Genomic DNA, 20106 nt, shown 5'->3' with positions numbered 1-20106 from the left:
TCTGCCACTCTCACCTCCCTCTCCCAAAGCCAAAAAACATTTCCACTGGGTTATAAGTATATCATTCTTCAAAACATAGTTCTATAATATTCGTATTTGCAGTAGAGTGATCCTTTAACATCAAAACCCCAATCACATCCCCATCTCACTACGTGATCGACCATATATTTCTCCAATGCATTTATGGTTCCATAGTTTTCTTTGGATGTGGAAAGCATTCTGTCTCACAAGTTCCTCTGAATTGTCCTGGGTTGTTACATTGCTGCTTTTAAAAAAGTATATTACGTTCGATTGTGCAATAATATCAGCCTCTGTGCACAATGTTCTTCTGGTTCTGCTCCCTTTGCTCTGCATCAATTCCTCAGTTGTTCCAGTTCACATGAAATTCTTCCATTTCTTTATTTCTTTCAGCACATCACCCATATTTATCACAAATTATTCAGCTATTCCCCAATCAATGGACATCCTCTCATTTTCCAATTTTTTGCCACCACAAAGAGCTCAGCAATAAATATTTTTGTACAAGTATTTTTTTCTCATTATCTCTTTGGGGTACATTCCCAGCAGTGCTATGGCTGTATCAAAGAGGAGACAGTCTTTTAGTGCCATTTGGATATAGTTCCAAATTGCCCTTCAGAATGGTTGGACCAATTCACAACTCCACCAGAAATGCATTAATTTCCCTATTTTGCCACAATCCCTCCAACATTTATGGCTTTCCTTTGCTGTCATATTGGCCAATCTTCTAGATGTGAGGTGGTACCTCAGAGTTGTTTTAATTTGCATTTCTCTAATCAGGACGGATTTAAAACACTTTTTCATGTGCTTATTGATAGTTTTGATTTCATCATGTGAAAACTGCCTATTCATGTCCCTTGACCATTTGTTGATTGGGGAATGGCTTGATTTTTTAAATTTTGACTTAGCTCCTTATATATTTAGGAAACTAAACCTTTGACAGAGAGTTTTGTTATAAAAATATCCTCCCAGTTTGTTGCTTTCCTTCTAAATTTGATTGCACTGGTTTTATTTGTGAAAAAAAAAACTGTTAAATTTGATATAATCAGTCATTCATTTTATGTTTTGCAATGTTTTCTATCTCTTGTTTGGTCTTAAATTCCTTTCTTTCCCACAGATCTGACAAGTATACTATTCTATGTTCACTTAATTTACTTATGGTTTCACTCTTTATATTTAAGACCCATTCTGAATTGATCTTGGTATACAGTGTAAGATGTTGATCTAAACCTAATCTCTCCCATACTGTTTTCCAATATTGCCAGCAGTTTTTGTTAAATATTGAGTTCTTGTCCCCAAAACTGGGGTCTTTGAGTTTATCAAACACTAGCTTACTAAAGTCATTTACACCTAGTATGTTCCACTGATCCACCCTTCTGTCTGTTAGCCAGTACCATACTGTTTTGATGACCACTACTTTATAGTACAGTTTAAGATCTGATATAGCTAGACCCCCTCCACATTTTTTTCATTATTTTTCTTGTCATACTCTTTAATGAAATCTGTAATTTTTTCTATGATTTCTTCTTTGACCCATCTGTTTTGAAAAAGTAGATTATTTAGTTTCCAATTAATTTTAAACTTGCCTTTACATGGACCCTTGTTGATTATAATTTTTACTGCACTGTGATCTGAAAAAGTGGCATTTATTATTTCTGTTTTTTTGCATTTCTTTGCAATTTTTCTATGCCCTAGTACATGGTCAATCTTTGTATACATATCATATAGTGCTGAGAAGAAGATATATTCCTTTTTATCCCTGTTCAATTTTCTACAGATATCTATTAACTCTTATTTTTCTAGCATTTCATTCATTTCACTTATTTTTTTTCTTATTTAGTTTTTGGTTTGATTTATCTAGTTCTGAAAGGGGAAGGTTAAGATCCCCCACTAGTATGGTCTTATTATCTATTTCCTCCTTGAACTCCTTCAATTTTTTCTTTTGAAATCTAGATGCCATACCATTTGGTGCATAAATATTTAGTAATGATATTATTTCATTGTTTATAGTACCTTATAGCAAAATGTAATTTCCTTCCTTATCTCTTTTAATGACATCAATAAATTTCTACTTTGACTTTGTCTGGTATCATGATTGCTACTCCTGTTTTTCTTTTAGTTTCAAAGATGCATAATATATTCTGCTCCAGTCCTTTACCTTGAATCTGTGTACCTTGCCTCAAATGTGTTTCTTGTAAACATCATATAGTAGGATTCTGGTTTTTAATCCTTTTCTGCTATCTGCATCTGTTTAATGGATGAGTTCATCTCATTCACATTAAGTGTTATGATTACTAACTGTGGGTTGCCCTCCATTGTGTTATTCCTTTTGGATCCTGCTCTATTCCCTTCCATGCTATTCTTCCTCACCAGTATTTTGCTTTTAGTTACTGACCCAGTTCCCCCTCCCTTCAATTACCCCCTGCTTCCCTTGTATTGTTCCTGTTCTACTTCTCTATAGGGTAAGATAGCATGCTATACACCACTTAGTATACTCGTTTTTCCCTCTCTGAATCAGTATAAAAGAGAGTAAAGTTTAAGCATTGCCTGTTACCACCCTTATTCTCTCCTCTCTTTATTTGTTTTTCTTACCTCTTTATGTTATATAATACATCCCATTCTTTCTCTCCCTTTCCTTTTCTCTCAGTGAAACCCTCTCTTTTAGCCCTTGGTTGATTTTTTACATGTATCATATCATATATATATATATATATATATATATATATATATATATCATTCCATATCATTATATTTACATATATATCATAATATCATAATCAGCTTACTTTTTTCTACCTACTTTCTGATTAAATTCCTTCTATCTTCTCTACTACTAAGAGTAATTTTTCATAATTATAGAAATCTTCTTTCCATATAGACATAGACATTTTTACTTTAATGAGTTCCTTAAATGTTCTCTTTCTTATTTGCCTTTCTAGGCTTCTCTTTTGTCTTGTATTTGGCCTTCAAATTCCTTGTTTAGGTCTGACATATTCCTCAGGGATGTTTGGAAATATTCTATCTTATTGAATGATCATTTTTCCCCCTGAAAGAGTATATTCAGTTTTGCTGGATAGGTGACTCTGGGTGGTAAACCCAAATTTTTCACCTTTCTGAATATCATATTCCATACCTTCTTATCTTTTAATGTAGAATCTGCTAGGTCCTGAGTGATCCTGATTGGCTCTGTAAGGTTGAAAAGGGGTTAATTTCAAAAGGGTTGGACTGGATTATTTAAGAGTGTGGTTGCCAGGAATTTAATTTATTACAAAGAGATTTATTTGCAATTTATTTACAAAATGTAGAAAGGGAAGTAAGAAAATCAGTGAGAGGCTAGGGTAAGATAACTAGCTTAAGCACTAGGTAATTTACTCCCTTGGGCCTTGGCAAAGCTGAGGACCTGGGGAAGTCTCTCTCAAGAGTTAAGTCTCTCCTGAGGTTAGTTTTTTTTCTTAGAAAATATTCAGGAAAGGAGTCAGCTCTTTCACTCACCATGTATCAGTTCAAAGGAAGAGAATTTAGAACAGCCTCACCAGGAACAGGGTCTCAGGTCCAGTTAGCAGATTCTCTTCAGCCTCCACTCCAAGTAGAACTCCAAATTGAACTCCTTCAGGAAGTTGTCTCTCCCTTTTAAAGTCACTTTCTCTTGAATAACTTCCTGTATCTTCCTCTACTTTTACATGGATAAATCATAGTCTAAAGGCTTGCTTAGGACTTCCCAGGAGGCAGTCAGTCGATTATGATTCATTAGCCTCTATTGCACATGTGGGTCACAGACCTCCCACTTAATGATTAAGTGGGATGTTACTTTGGTGATTAGATCTAAAAATGGGCAGATCTTCCACCTCAACTTTAAGTAGGGTGTTCTAAAAATAGGTAGGGGTTACAATTTAATCTTCACAATTAGGGGAGAGTGAACTTTTTTTCATTTTCACAATCAGGGGAGAGTTAAATTTAATCTTCACAGTTCCCTAGTATTTTAATACTTTTTTTCTGGCTGCTTGAAGTACTTTTGTCTTGACTTAGTGGCCCTTGAATTGGGCTATTAATTTCCTGGAAGTTGTCAATTGAGGATTTCTTTCTGGAAGAAATCTATGAATTATTTTAATTTCAATTTTATTTTCTTGTTCAAGGATCTCTGAGCAGTTATCTTTGAAAATTTCCTTTAATATGATATCCAGGGGTTTTTCTTCATCATGGCTTTCAGGTAATCTAATAATTCTCATGTTATTTCTCCTAGATCTATTTTCTAAGTCTCTTATTTTTCTCAATAAGATATTACCTATTTTCCTGTTTTTTTTTTCATTTTTTTTTATTCTGCTTTCTTGCTTCTTGATTTCTCATGAAATCGTTGGTTTCTAGATGGTCAAATCTGATTTTTTAAGTCCTGGTTTTCCTCTGTCAGTTTTTGGTTATACTTTTTCAATTGGCCCATCTCCTCTTGCATCACTTTCATTTCTCTTCTCCACTTTTCCTTTACCTCTAATAATTGGGTTTTGAAGCCTTTTTTTTTGAGCTCTTCCAGAATCTGTGTCTAATCCATATATTTTATTTTGGACATTGGGAGTGTTTCCTTTGCTTTCAATGTTCCTTTCTATGTTTGCACTTTGTTCTTTGTCTCCATAAAAAGGCTTTGGAGTTAGGTGTTTTTTTCATTGTTTGCTCATTTTTTTTCTATCCAATTTTAAGTAGGCTCTATTTTCTGGGGAGTTGTGGTACCCTCTTAAACTTTAGTCTTTCTTAATGTTATTTTTGGCTTATTTTCTGGGTTTTTTACTAGTTTACACTATGGTCTGAGGGCTGAGAGCTCTGAGAGTCCCTTCTCCCTGCTGATTCAATTGACCCTTGAGATGCTTATAGCTTAAAGACTTTCCTCAGGCTTAAGTGTAAGCTTTTGATATTTGTCTGAACTTGATCAGGTCAGGTGCTGATTGGATTCTAGCCCCAGGCTTAGGCTTGTGATTTTGGGTCTCAAAGTGTTTTTCATTCAATCAGTCACAGTCTTGATTGCCTTGTCCTGGAGCTCCACCCTTAGTTTTGGGCAAAAAGATCCTGAGGAGGCTCCCCCTGAAAAATGTGTCCTTACTACGGATTATGTCCTCAACCCAAGCCCAGACTGGGATTCCTGGATTTGATCTGGGCCCACATGGATTGGCCTACTTTGACCCAGATTGCCTTGAGCTGGGACTCTGGACTTCTACACAGGCGTGCAATTTTAAGGGATATTAGTTGGCTTGGACCCCTTTTTGCCAGGCAAGATCTCAGGGTCTGACTTAGCTTCAACTTAATTTCAGAAGCTTTTTGGGTTTTCTTTTTTTGAAAGTTGTTTCCCTCTGTCTCTGTTGGTTCTTTCACTCCTATATTCATTTTGTGATGATATTTTATTCTTGATTGGAGAGGATTTTCATGGTGAAACAGTGAGCTGCTGCCTTTGTTACTCCTCCATCTTGGCTCCACCACCAGAAGTTATTCTATTTTATATATTCATAATTTTATTCATCCAGTAACTAATGGTTGGTAAAAAGAAAGGGAATTCTTAACATGCAAGAAAACAGACCTTGGTAAAACAAATGGCTTCAGGATTATGCCAACTGGGTAAAATTATAGATTACATTCTCTTGCTGATAGTTAATTTTAAAATGACACCCTATGCCACAGTCAGAGTCAATAAACATTTATTAAGAGCCCATTATTTGCCAGACTCTATGCTAAGCACTTAGGATACAAAATTTTTAAAAGTGTCTTCCCTCAAGGAGGGAATTACTCTTCAATGAGGGGAAGACAATACACAGAAATAAGTTGAAAAGCAAGATAGAGGGTCCTTTGAGGGTACCTAGCACTAGGATATAATGTTTATGAAGATAAAGCCAACTTGAACATCTTGAGATAAATGAAGAGTTGGGCAGAAAATGCTGTGTGTTCTATAAAGCAAGACTTTGGAAGAGGATTTTTGCTGCATCTTCCAGTTCATCAGTCAGAACAGTTTAGCAACTGAGGGTTCTAGGAAGGTGTTAATTGCTTGGATTTAAAAAAGACAGGCCACAAGCCTGTCTCCTGAGATAGGCATCTAGTGTTCATACAGCCTTGCCTCTGCAACTGTTATGGTGTAAGTGGGTCCCATGTGTAGAGAAGGTCCCATAAATCTAGAACCCTGTCCTTGTGTGGTTCTAAGGAAGATTGGCAGGCTAGGGGATATGAACGGTTTAAGCTAATGGCTGACCAACTAGTTATTTTCGGGGTGGAGGGAGAATTAAAGCTCTATTTACAAGCTTTGACCTCTTTCCCACTAAATACCAGTTCCACAATGAACATGAATAGAGAATAATAGCAATAACAAACATCCAATGAGAACAAAAAGGAAATCAGAGAAAAGTATATATAAGAGAAGATATAGCAGAGAATACTAAGTAATGGAGCTCTCTCATTGGTAGCAAGGTACCAAAAGAAAAAGTCCTCCATCCAACCTAAGGAGAAACTTCATGAAGTCCCTAAATATAACCAGCTGGGGATTGGGAAATAAAAAGACTGACAACTCCTCCCATATCTTCCCTTGGGAATCAATAATATCTACATTTTCCTATTTTTCCTAGGCACTAACAGTATCTATGATGCATGAGGTGTACTGTATTCTGTGATGATGCCTTTAAGCAGTGCTTCTTTGATATGGTTTCTGAGGTTCTCCATCATGGTCAAAGAAGTCCTCAAGCTCGAGTCTCTGTGTTATACTTTAAGCATATCCCATATCTGATTCATGCAATAACTATTCTGTTGTCTTGTTGCAGAGTTCCAATCAAATACCTCAGAATTCATCACAGAGGGTGAACATTTGGGACTGCTGTGATATTCAACCTCTTGCCTCTATCCTCTTGTAAGCCTCTGGCACAATTTGTACGGATGATTCAGGTTTGTAGATACTGAGCCTCAGCTTGAGTTTCAGCTTGTCACTTGCATTATCCTGCTAGGATTTTGAAAAGGCTAGAATTACTTCCAACCAGTGCTGACATTACAATGAGAATTGCTGAGTATGGACATTCCAGAGTCTGTTTATACTTTTCTGTTGACACCAACAACTTCCTTGGGTAACTGTAGCTTCCCTGGATGCATCCCATGTATGAATAGACTTTATCACTCAAATCACCAAATCTAAGTCCTGTCATAGGCATTTCACCCAAATATATATATGAATAGGAATTGGTATCAAGAATGAACAGATGAAGAAATCCCCTCTTAAATGCAGGCCAGCATATTCTCTTCAATTTACACATTTAGAGAATTACCACTGACTAAGGAATTAAGTGATGTATCAAAGGTCACACAACCAGAATATGTCAGAGAGAGGTCTCAAACCCATACATTCTTGATTTAAATTTTGGCTCTCTAGCCATTTATACCATGCTTCCTTTCATTTGTTTGGATACAAATTTATCTCTCACACTGATACTCTATGTCTCTTCAGTTTGTTTTGTGAAAAAGGAAATAAGCTTTAAATATTATAAACATAATTAAAATTATTTTTAAAATAAACTTTAAATATTATAAGGAGGAGGGATTTTCAACAGTATCTTAGAGTAACCTTTTTATATTTGTGCTGAATAGAGTTGATTAATGGTACCATAGTCATTACTGGGCTCTAAGCTGAAGACTACTTTGGAAACTGAGAGCATCAAGTAACATTTATAAATTGTTGTCATGGATAGTATTGACAAAAGCATTTCCCATATCATATATATTATTAAATTAAAGGCCCCAGGAGTAGCAAGTGGGGGAACCTAAACCAGATGGGAAATGCTATAATACCACTTTTTTCCTTTATCATTTCCCAATTTTAAACAGAAATGTCCTAGATATATGATCACCGATTTACTCATCACAACCCATTTTCCAACATTTTGAAGTTGTTTTGTTTGTTTGTTCATTTGTTTGTTTTTCCAGTGTGGGGAGCTGGAGGAGATGGAAGTCATGGAATGGGTTAAGCAACTAAACCTGGTCCATTTTTGAACACTATAAATATGACAGTATATTAAAATGAAGAGGATTCTGAGATCCAAATATGTTACTATCAGGAAACTCAATATATAAGATGAAAGGAAACTCAATAAATAATATTAAACAAGTGTAGAGTTATAATAGATTATTATGGCTTAAATGAACTACTTAATAAAAGGTTCCTTTTTGCAAATGTTACCTCATTAATCTTCACCATAGTCCTAACATGTAAGAATTATTAATTCTCCTGTTGTGTAGAAAGAAACCAAAACAAACCAAACAAAAATGAATTGAACACTATACTAGAGAGTATATATTAATTTATCTGGAGAGATGGCAAGTATAGTAGTTCTATGAATTGCAATTTGGCAAACAATTAAATTTGTTTCCAAAAAGGAAATGTTTAGAGTTTTTTGTTACTGCTATCATCTTATATATACAATTAGTACAATTTGATAAGATTTAAATTTGGTGACAATATACTATATTCCTATCATTATGCTAGGAGCATTGTTGGACATAAAAGAAGTACTGCATAGCACTTTATAAAATACCTTCCTAATAATTTATAGAGTTTAGATATCATACATTATGCCAAGGGGGACTTTGGAAGTAATTTATACTACTTCATTCATTTTAGACATAAAGAAACTCAGAACATACCCACGGTTATAAAAATAATAGGCCAGCTAGGAGATATAGTGAATAGAGTGTATAACCTGGATTCAGTAAGACCTGAATTCAAATACAGTCTATTATTATTATTATTATTATTATTATTAGCTATGTAAAACTGGGCAAGTCACTTAATCCCTTTTTGCTTCATTTTATCCTCTGAAGAGTAAGTTGAAGAAGGAAATTGCTAACCATGAATAGGCATTTTTCAGATGAAGAAATTAAAACTATTTCAGTCAAACAAAAAATGCTTCAAATCACTGTTGATTAAATGAATGCGAATTAAAATAACTCTGGGGTACTAACATCTATCAGACTGGCTAATATGATGAAAAAGAAACATGACAAATGCTTGAGGAAATGTGAAAAAATCAAGATACCAATACACTGCTGGTGGAGCTGCAATCTAAAACAACCATTTGGAGATCCATCTATAACCATGCCCAAAAGAGCCATGAAACTGCTTTCTCTTTGACCAGAAATACTGCCATTAGATTTGTATTCCAAAGAGTATAAAGATATCAGAAAAGAACTTACCTGTGCAAAAATATATATAGCAGTTCTTTTTGTGGTGGCAAAAAAATGGAAGGTGAAAGGATGTCCATACATTGGAGAATGACTGCCCAAGCTGTAATGGAATACTATTGCACCATTAAGAAATAGCAAACAATATGTTTACCAAAAAAGAGCAGAAAGACTTATGTGAAGTGATACAAAGTGAAGCAAACAGAATTAAGAAAATGTTGTATACAGAAACAAAAAAGAAATGTATGATGATCAACTGTGAATGACTTAACTGTTCAACAAGGTAAAGATCCAGCATAACTCCCAAAGACTCATAAGAGAAAAAGGATACCACTGTCATAGAAGGAACATATGGAGTCTGAATGCAAAATGAAACATACCATTCTTTATTTCCTCCTTTAATTTTTCTCTACTGTAAGCAATGTGCTTTTTCTTTCACAATATGACAAACACGTAAATATGTATTAAATGATAACATGAAAATTTTTTAATTATATGATTATATATGATATATATGAGGAGAGGAGAAGGATGGGAGGGAGAGAAAATGGATTGTAAAATTTCACAAAATGGGGAAGTTGATGGAATAAGGTCTAAAGCTTTTTTTCGCTGTCTTAAAACTCCCTACAGATAACTAAAAACAATTTCAGAAAATCAATAATAAAAGCGGAAAACAGGTAGGAGTCCTAAGTAAATCTGATCCACTAAGGACCACTAGGGAGAAAAGTTTTTAACTTCCCTGGCCTCAGTCCCACCCCAGTATGTCCAGAACTAGAGGCAATCCAAAAAGCAGTCCTGGAGGACAGGATTAGCAACCTTGCCATGATTGCTGAGCTAGGAGACCTGAATCCCTGAGGATATCATTGCAATTTGAAATCAAAGGTAGAGAGCCCTGGGGGCAGCTGTGTCTGCTGCCCCTGGGCTCTGGATAGAGACCATGGCTTGCTCATGGCTGGGAACTGAAAGAATAAATAAATCTGCATCCTCAGCAAGTACCAGGCCCTAAGTACAAGAACTCAAGCCTTACAGCCAACAAATGAAGGACTTTGGAGTCCTGAAAAATTACACCCGAATACCTGTTCCATCTGGGACTGCAGGGGTAAGAAAGGAGGAATAAGCAAGGAGCAGAAACTGGTGAGTGTGTATGTTGAGGGACTGGAGGCCTCCATCAGCTATGATGATCACTCCCAGGGAAGCAAAGGCCCTGGTTGTTGCCACAGTAGGATTCTGAGTGGCTGCCTGCTGCTGCAGTAGCAGAACTGCCCATGGGCTCTGATTGGAGCTCCTAAAGTAAATCACACACTGGGGCTCAAGGATTGTGTACTATAAAAACTATAATAGCTACATAAGATCCAGGAAAAAACAAATACAAAAAAAAATCCTGAAACCAGAGTAATCAATGCAATGGGAAACCTAGAATTCCAAAATAAAACAAAATAAATAAACAAACAACAACCAAAAAAAAAAAAAGCCCAGTAATTCTTTTGGCTTGGCTATAGGCTATATTCTATGGGTTTGGCCTAAATAAATTAATAAAAATGAGTAAGCACAGGAGAAATAAACATAATTTTAATGTTAATGTGTGGTTAATTTCATATACACAAATAAGGATCTTTAGGAATGGTTTATTGGATTCAAATTTCTTTTTTTTTCTTTGACACCTCTGATCTAGGAAATTCTAAGACTATTTATTATTGGGTGATAAGAGTAGAGATAGTTTCCTTATCTAGGAGTTCCCTGTATTAATGAAATCACAGATGTTGTCTACATATATCAGTAGAGTGATCAACTGCTGTTTATCAGTATTTTCACTAAGTGCTAAGCATACAAAGGCAAAAATTAAGCATCAAGGAAAGGATATTATATTCTATATCATTTAAAAGAAATAATAGAAATGTGCAATTAAAAACTAAGTCTATTCAATAAGGAAATTTTTAATTTTTGAGAATCTTGTTTTCAAAAACCAAAAAAGCTTCTCATAAGTAAGCAAGTCATGGGCATATATATAATTATTATCTAGGGCTTTTTAGAAAAGTTAACACTTAACCAGTCATATTTCCTGAGGCTCAAATGGCAAAAGCATAATATTCTTAACCAGAGTATGCCTTAAATAGAATTTTTCAAAAAATAGGAAAAGCTGTGTAAAGTTCTTTGCACAAATCAAAGAACGTTGGTTTGGAGGTGACCACTGGAATGCTTGAAAGGATAGCATTTCAAGATAAAAGACGAACTCAGTGTGTAGTACCATTAGCCAATTCCATTGGCAGCCCTTTCAGGTTTGGCCATTGGCTGTCCAATATTAATCCATACTGATTATTGAATAATCATTGAGCTTCTAAGTGACTAGTCATGTGAGACAGATTAACTTTACGTTGATGCAGAAATCTAGCTTCAATCTTTTTTTAAGCAACAAATTCACATATAGTGACTATTTAGGGCACACTGTGGTTTATTTTGATTATTAATTGAATTTAACAAGCACTTATTAAATATCTAATGTGGCTAAGTTATTGTTCTTGACTGAAAATTCAAAGATATAAATGAAAGGCCTTGTCCTCAAAGAGTTTACATTATACTTGAGAGGCAAAACATGTAAATAGGTGAATAATGTAAATTGAACTTGACTTCAAGAGGGAAAAAGAACTAATATCATAGGAAATATGCAGAAAGATATACAGGATATGGCTGAAATTTGAAGGAAGCTAGAGATTCCAAAGAGTGGAGGACTTAAGGCATATGAGAGATAGAATACAGATTTAAAAATAAAAACTATCTGGGTCATATGGCTAGAATGTTGAGTGTGAGAAAAGGAGGAATAGGAGAAGTCTAGAAATAGTGAGAGAGACTGAAGAAGAGGGGTAAAAGGGTGGAAGAGTGGGGGAGGTCAATTTTCATTCTAGAAGCACCAAGAAGACACTGAAGACTTTAAAATAAGGGTGGGGACATGATCATGTCTATGCTTTAGGAATAATAAATAGCTAGGCAATTGGGATCATAATGGATAAATCCCTAGGCTGATAGTCAGGAAAATGAGTTCAAATCTTTTCTCAAACACTACCTCTGTGATTTTTTCAATTCACTTCACCCTTTTTTCCCCTTCAGTCCCTTCATCTATAAAATGAGAATAATAGTAGCACCTACTTTCAGGATTTTTATGAGGACAAGATGAGGTAATATTTGTAAAGCACTTAACACAATGTCTGGTATATAGTAAGCACTATGTAAATGTTAAGCATTATAATTAACATGGCAGCTGTGGATAGATATAGAATGGCACAATAGATAGAGAATTGGACATGTGTTGAGAAGATATGGATTTGAAATGCTTTTACAACTCATACTACTTTAATGACTCTAGGAATATGCTTAGACCTCTTTGAGTCTCAGTTTCATTACCTATAAAATTAAAAGGAATGAATTTGATGACCACAAAGGTCACTCCAAGATCTAGACAAATTACAATATAGAGGAGGAATTAAAGAGACCATCATATGGACAAAGTGAGGCCAATTAGGACGCTATTGTACAACTGTGAGAAGAAATCATTAGGTGGTGAGTGAACTAGGGTAGGACCCACTGGACTAAAAAGAACAGCTGTAAGGTATACTGTGAAGATATTTTATTTTTGTATTTCTAAAGTGTCCTTTGAGATTGTATTCACCTTGAGAGCAGAGAATAATTGTATAAAATTCTATTTATACCACAATTCCCTGCACAACTACCTACTTACTAAATTTTTTTTGATGATGGTTAATATATTCTGGAAAATACATAGTGTAGCTTCTCACAGGGTAAAAAAGAATGTATTACTTCACCTTAGGTGTAATTAAGGCTTCCTATTCTTTCCAATGGGCAGATAAATGATGAGATGAATAGAATTCCAGAGTTAGAGTTACTAAGACACATGTTCCTAACTTCAAATTTGTCCTTAGACTCTTACTAGATATGTGACCCTGGACAAGTCATTTAATTCTGTTTCTTTAATTTCTTCATCTGTAAAATGAGCTAGAGAAGGAAATGGTAAACCAATCCAGTGTTTCTGCCATGAAGACACTAACTGGGATCAGAAAGAATGAAACATGACTGAAGAATGCCTGGACAACAAAATCCATCCAGTGTCTCTGAAGATGTCGCAAGGTAGTGAACTTAGAAAAACTACAGACTGGTGATTTTAGATTTTCAAAATAAAGATGCTAGTTCATATTCCACTTAATGGTAAACTTAACTTTTCAATAAATCAATTAATATTCACTTAAAGAGTATTTATTAAGAACCTAGTATGTACCAGGCATCATGTGGAGTTTAAAAGAGACAAAAATATTCCTTGCCTTCAAGGAGCTTACAATCTAATCAATATAATTTTGTGAGCTTTTTATTTTTGTTATTGTTATTTTTAAATTCTTACCTTCCATCTTAGAATTAAAACTAAGTACTGGCTGCAAGGCAGAAGTATGATAAGGACAAGGCAGTCTGTCCAGGATCCCACAACTAGGAAGTTTCAGGCTAGATTTCAGCCCTGGACCTCCTGTCTCTAGGACTAGCTTTCTAAATCTCCTGTTGTTGTTGTTGCCATTTTTTTAATATTACAGATTATATCTACGGGAATTTAGTTGTTCATCCTCCTTGGAAAGGACTGAACCAGATATTTTTAACATCTCTTTTCCAATCTTTTAATTCTATAGGAAAATTTTGATTTTCATTCTTTCCCCCATCTTGCCACATTTGAAAGAGTTCAATTGATGGATTATTGTGCTTGGTTCATATTTTTCTAAGCATCGATAGAGATGAGAAATGTACCTTTTAAGATTTCAAAAGTGATTCTCCCCCTCCAAAAAGGGATAGATTGAGATATATTGCTGTTTATCTTAAAACACTAAACTCCATTTTTAGTTTATTATTTTATCTTCACACAAGACACCTGTCTAAGCCAGTACCACTCTGGGAATAAATGAAGAAGAGGCAATATTCTTTCTTTGTAATCACTTTTTTGTACATTAGGCTACATTATCACAGAATTAAATTTAATCTATCAGAACAGACATATCAGAACAAATTGAATAGGAATACTGAAACTAATAGAAATGTGTGATTCTCTTGAGCCATCCTTCTTCTACCTAATCTTAGTTGCTGTCTGAGTTCCTGAAGTGTTCAGAGATCTACCCCTGGGTTGGAAGAAATTCCACAGACTATGAACCAATGAGATATATATAAGCAGACTCCCAGTATAAGACATACTGTCCTTGGCTAGAGTAGTTTGCTCTAGGTTATTGCTACTTGGTTAGTGACATATAATTAAAGAAGAACATGAAAATATGACAAGACATACTCATTGCTTGAATTCAATCCAATCTAACAATAGTTTATTAAAATCTGGTTATATGTAATATAATATTCTTAGTACTATAGATAAAAAACAACCTGAAAACTACCTAAGGAAGCTAACATTTTTTCTCCTGTGGGAGAGAAATATATATATATATATATATATATGAGTAAATAATAAATACATAGATACACAGATAGATGATAGATTTAAATTTATTTGATATGAAGGAATCTAGGAATTTTGTGAGTCAGAGGTAAGGACAGTGTAAATTCCAGATATGAATCACTGATGAAGATAGTTTAGGATGACTGGTGCTGACCCCAACTATCATTCTCTCTCTGGGTTTGCTCCCTCATCCAACTCTTACTTATTCTGACAGGACTAGAGTTCCTGGAGAAAGTTCTTAATGCTTCTGTGGCTCTAAATTATCTTTTTCTGAATCCTCTGCCTTTCTCTGTCTCTGCCTCTTTCTTTTCCCCCCTCAGTCTCTTTCATTTCTCTCCCACATTTTATCTTTCTCTTCCTCAAAGCTCTCCTATGTTCTTTCCTTTTGTTGTTTTCTTTCTCTTTGCTTCTGGGTTTCTGTCTTTTTCTTTGTATCTATCCTTCTTTCCTTCTCCTTCCCTTCTTCTCTCTCTCACATACATATAGACACACAGAAACACACACATAAGAATAGACTATAACTCAGGGAGGATACACTTCTACTACTTGTCATTGTAGTTCCTGAGCACACCAAGAATAATTGTGGCATTTATTCAGAAACTCAAGTCAATAAACATTTATTTAGCATTTACCATGTGCCAGTCACTGTGCTTAATTTGGGGTATAGAAATCTAAACAAAAAGAAAGATAACCCCTTTTTCTAGTAGCTTGTATTATACTGGAGGATGATTAGATATAAAATAAAGAGTGGAAACACAAGAGTGGAGATGGAGGACAGAAAATACTAAGACTATATAGTAATGCTAAAATACCAAGAAAACATAATAGATAAAGCTGGAATGAAAATCAGAACTAGATGAATGTGTAAACATTCAGAGCTGTCCTGGGTACTTCTTCAAATTGGAGATTCTTGGAGGAACTCATCAATCAGAGGAATGGTCCAAGATGTTGGAGGAATCTTCCAGGGTAGAAATGTGATAACTTAGAAGCATCCTTTAGGGCACAGTGAAGACCAGAAAGTAACGTAGGTTTGAGAGAGGAATGAAGGTGTATGCATGGTTGGTCTGTGCACTTACTCAAAAAGAAGCCTCTTGGATGAATGAATCAATCAGAGGAAAGAACCACAAAAGTGGAGGAAATCTTCCAGGATGAGAAGGTAAAAGGTACAGAATTATCTAGGATGGGGAGTCCTCTGGCAAATCACAGTTGATAAACTACCACAATCACTCAATAAAAGACCAAAGCAAGACATTACAGTCATCCTGTAAACTAGTCACACTCTCCTACCAATTTAATAGTAGCTACAAACATAGAATCCAAGCAGAAAAAAAAAATAAATAAGTGGTAAATTAATGTACCCAGGACAATTCCTACTTTTGGATTTTAGACTTTAATACTCTTAATCTTCCCAGGAATAATCTATATCAAAAAGATAACTAAAGCCTAATTTCCTGCTAGGGAAGTGCCCTACTATTTCCTATTATCCCATTGACAAAGGAAGGAAGGAAGGAAGGAAGGAAGGAAGGAAGGAAGGAAGGAAGGAAGGAAGGAAGGAAGGAAGGAAGGAAGGAAGGAAGGAAGGAAGGAAGGAAGGAAGGAAAGAAGGAAAGAAGGAAGGAAGGAAGGAAGGAAAAACAAACAAACAAACATTTATTAAACACCTATCTACTATGTGCCAGGCACTATGTAAAGTGCTTTAAAAGTATTATGTCATTTAATTCTCACAGCAACCCTTTTAAGTTAGATGGTTTTGACTCCCATTTAAAAAATGAGAAAATTGAGGCAAACAGAAGTTAATTGATTTGTCAAGTTATAAAAAAATAGTAAATCTTGGGCAAGATTTTGACTCAAAGCACAGAATTCTATCCATTTCACCACATAATTACTCTTTTAGAGAAGAGAAATGTTGAGAAGTGAAGAAGAAATCCTTTCACTGACAAACAGCTCCTTTAAGCCTGAGAAAAACCAAACTTCTGAGACCCGCAAATAGCAGAGGTCTCTGCTTCATAAAATCAGTTCCAGGTTTCCTTTTGCAGCAAAGCACACCCTATAGCTAAACAATCATTTACAAATTTCAAAACCTGAAAAACAATCACAGGCAAATGAGCTTATGGACCATCATGCTTTGCTGCCACCATATATCTCAGTCATTTCTCTGCCTTGAAAAAAATCCTCTCCCTAAGGTCGTCTTTGGGGCAATTTTGTATCCAGTTCGTGTGTGTGTGTGTGTGTGTGTGTGTGTGTGTGTGTGTGTGTGTGTGTGTGTTTGTATTTCTTCAACAGCTTTTCTAGGAGACTTTTTTAGGAGGTAAATTGTTACGCATTTTCATTTTTGTTGTTGTTTTTATCTGACTCTCCCAGAAACATATTCACATACTAAAATAGCAGTACTTTAAAACAGAATCACAGATTTAAAATTAGAAGGATTTTAGAGGTCATTTAGATTAACACCCTCATTTTTTAAGATGAGGAAGTTTGGACCCAGAGAGATTAAGTTATTTGGCCAAAGACAGTGAGGCAAAATCTGAACCAAGATTTTGATTCCAAATCAAGTGTTCTAGAAATTGCACAGTATTTTTAAGCAAAGACATAGAGACTGGAAATGGAAATATTTAGCCTGCAAGGGACAGGAATGCCTGTTAAAAAGGATTGGAGGGGGCAGCTGTGTAGCTCAGTGGACTGAGAACCAGGCCTAGAGATTGTGAATTTTAAAAGTCTCCATTTTGGTCTAGCACCCAAAAATTGTGCACACCCACACTACACGGGCATGCGCTAGTCAATGACAAATCAGAAATAACTAACTGCCCACCTGGGCTGTCCTAAGCCAAGCTAGAGCCAACCATTGGATTTGTGAGACACAGGAAGTGAGGTAGGGAACAGCCTCTGAGATTCGCGGAACTTCCTGTGGGGAGAGCTAGAGGGGAGTTGGTGTTAGGAGCTTGGAGAGGGAGGACGCCCGCAGACAGCTTTCCTTCAGATCGGTCACGTGAGTTAAGGACTGATTCTTTCCACCTGGGCCTTTGGGCCTAAAACTCCCCCTGCCTTGGTCAGAGGTTGAGTAGCCTCTTTCCCTTTTCTCTTCTCTCCTTCTCTCCCTAACCTTTTCCCTACTCCCAGTGTGATTAAACCTTCATAAACCTCATTCTGACTTGAGTGTTTCATTTTAGGAATTTCATAAGTAAATTCCTTGGCGGCCATTGTTAAATATTATATAAATCTTGTAGCCACATTTGTAACCATTACTATATTATAACCTTCTCCCAGAAGCCTTAAATTTCCCCATTACAGTTTTGGCTAACCACGAAGGGAAAAAAGAACCTTATCAGTCTTCTGATCTCCTTACTATCACCTGGGAGAAATCCCACCCCGGCTACCCCCCCCTGGCTCTTGGCCCTGCCTTAGTGCTTGGAAGGTTTCTAGAACCTCAATAAATTTCCTGAATTTTCTTGCCTTTTCAACCCACTTATTGCTCACTCCCTCAGTCCTGTTACCAAATACCTTGGCTTAAAGACACAGCTGCCAGAACAGGTGAGTATAAAACACCTTTTCTCTTTTCCCTTTACCCCTTAAGTTAAATTGGGGTCAACAGGATTTTTTTTTCCTTCTCCTCTTTGTCTCTCATTTCCGTCTCCTTTTACTTTAAGGAGGTGGCTCAGTAGAGAGAGGCAGGCCAGGCTTACCTAATCAACTAAGCAAGGAGGAACCTCAGGAGAAGGAGCTCTTAGGAGCTCCTAGCCCGCAAAAAACAGCTGAATACAGCTAGAGAGCTAACTTAAAACCCATTTTTTTTTCTGTTTCCTGGCCTTTCTAGTCTTAAAAATTTAAGTGGGCTTTGCTCAAGGAAGATAGCACATGGTCATAGGGGCTTTAGCCTGAGGGCCAAAGAAGATTGCTGGGACCCACCCACATACACTTTGTAAAGAAGGAGAATTTACAATACAATAGGCCCTTAGCCTGTATAGGGTTGTAGACTCAGAGCCACCTACTGTAAAAAGAAAAAGCCTGTGGAAAGTTTGTTGCTTTGCCCTGCTCCCCACTTGCTTTGTGAAATTACAAAATATACATATAAAAATGAGTACTATATCCTTTGACAATTATAAGGCAGCTGAAGAAGTAGGGGCATTGAGGAATGAAGGATACCTCCAAATTTTTATATTAATAGGTACTGTCATTTTTGTACTCCTCAATACTATATTTAGAGATGAAAAAATAAAAAAAATTGAGGATAAAATAAAACAAAATGAGGAGAAAATAAAACAAAATGAGGAGGAAATAAAGCAAAATGAGGATAAAATAGAAAATATTGAGGATAAAATAGAAAATGTTGAGGATAAAATAGAAAAAATTGAGGATACAATAGAAAAAATTGAGGATAAAATAGGAAATATTGAGAATAAAATAGAAAAAATTGAGGATAAAATAGGAAATATTGAGAATAAAATAGGAAATATTGAGGATAAAATGGGAAATATGGAAGATAAAATAGGAAAAATTGAGGATAAAATGCAAGCCCAATTAGAAGATCTAAAAAGTTTCTTACAGGATCAATTGACAAACAACCACTCTACCAGAAATAGACCTGTTTCTGAACCTTTGAATGAGGAAATTTCCTTCCCTGAAATAGAGATGGAAAGCACCTTTCCTATAGCCAAGTTAACAGACTGCTTCTCTCGTGTAGTGCAAATCTTGTCTGAATTTAATCCCCAAAACCCTTCCCCGGCAATCCCAGATTCTCATGTTCCTTCTCCTACAGAAAACCAAATTCCAATGCAAGAAAGATCTTGTCCCCCTAGAAAAACCTGTCCTTGTCAAACTGACCCACAGGTGCAAAATCCAACTAGAGGCCTGTTTCCTCTAAGAGAAGTACCTGAAATAGGACGAAATGGGGATGTGGTGACTTTAAGACATAGGATACCGTTTACTCCCCAAGAAATAAATGAATTTACACGAAATATTCCCACATATGAACAAGATCCTTTTCTAGTAACAAAAAAGATGGGAGACATATTTTTTCAGTATAATCCGTCTTACAAGGACGTTGAGAGCTTACTCCAGGCTTTTTTAAGTGAACGTGAAAAAAATAAAATAATTGCTCATGTCAACAAAACCAGGGGGCGTAATGCAGCACATTGGCCATCTCAGGATCCCGAATGGGACTATAACAATCCTGAGGATTATCTACAACTATACCGTTGTAGAGAGGCCATCCTCACGTCCATGAAGGAATGTGCGGACAGTACAGATAAGTGGATGGAACTGGAAAAAATTAAGCAAAAGGAAAATGAAACACCCTCCAGATTTATGGACAGAATTATCGAGTTTGGGGACAGATACTTAGATTGGGACTTAACTAAAGAGAGTAGTATAAGACAAGTTAGAAGAATCTTTGTAAACAATTCTTGCAAAGCAAT

Source organism: Monodelphis domestica, chromosome 4 (assembly GCF_027887165.1).
Source record: "Monodelphis domestica isolate mMonDom1 chromosome 4, mMonDom1.pri, whole genome shotgun sequence".
NCBI classification, from domain to species: Eukaryota; Metazoa; Chordata; class Mammalia; order Didelphimorphia; family Didelphidae; genus Monodelphis; species Monodelphis domestica.
The sequence above is the reverse complement of the archived record's forward strand: the minus strand, read 5'-3'. Positions refer to the sequence as shown.